This window comes from Sinocyclocheilus grahami, unplaced genomic scaffold (assembly GCF_001515645.1).
Source record: "Sinocyclocheilus grahami isolate Dianchi unplaced genomic scaffold, SAMN03320097.WGS_v1.1 scaffold3081.1, whole genome shotgun sequence".
Lineage (NCBI taxonomy): Eukaryota > Metazoa > Chordata > Actinopteri > Cypriniformes > Cyprinidae > Sinocyclocheilus > Sinocyclocheilus grahami.
In genome coordinates, this window is record NW_015508250.1 from 22441 (window position 1) to 23216 (window position 776).

Genomic DNA, 776 nt, shown 5'->3' on the forward strand with positions numbered 1-776 from the left:
TGTCTGTCTGTCTGTCTGTCTGTCTATCTATATATCTATCTATATATATCTATCTATCTCCATCCATCCATCCATTCATCTGTCTGTCTCTGCCTCTTTCATCCATCCATCCATCCATCCATCCACCTGTCTGTCCATCTGTTCATCTATCTGTCCATCTCTCTAACTGTAAGTCTGTCTTTCTGTACACAGTATAAGACCAGTAAGGAGGGCAGCACTATGGGCATCACGGTGTCTCACTCTGCTGTGTTGGCTCACTGTCATGCGCTCACACAGGCCTGCGGATACACAGAGGGTGAGTGTGTGCGACTTACATGCATCACACGCAGGTTCTTCTGAGACTGGCCACTGCAGGTCTAGAGTGTCCTACTTCCACTCTCTAAATAACTGCTCACAAACCCTTAACACTCCTCACACAGCAGCTCCTGCAGTAAATACACTGTTAACCACTTCTTCTGCCTCTGTATACATCTTTAAAACTGGATATGATTGCAAATGTAATTGCTATCAGTGAGATAACTAAGATCTACACAACACAAATTCAAAAGTTTTGATATGATTCATGAATGATTTATGATGTTTTACTTGCTGCTGTCACATACATCACACCATTTATTGTAAATGCTTTTTGCATTATACACCACAAAATGTTTACTGTGATTTTACTCACTTGTATAGGTGAAATTATAACAAATGTTTTGGACTTCAAACGAGATGCTGGTCTGTGGCACGGGGTCCTCACGGTAAGTCATACTGGTAAAAAATGTATAGCCTGA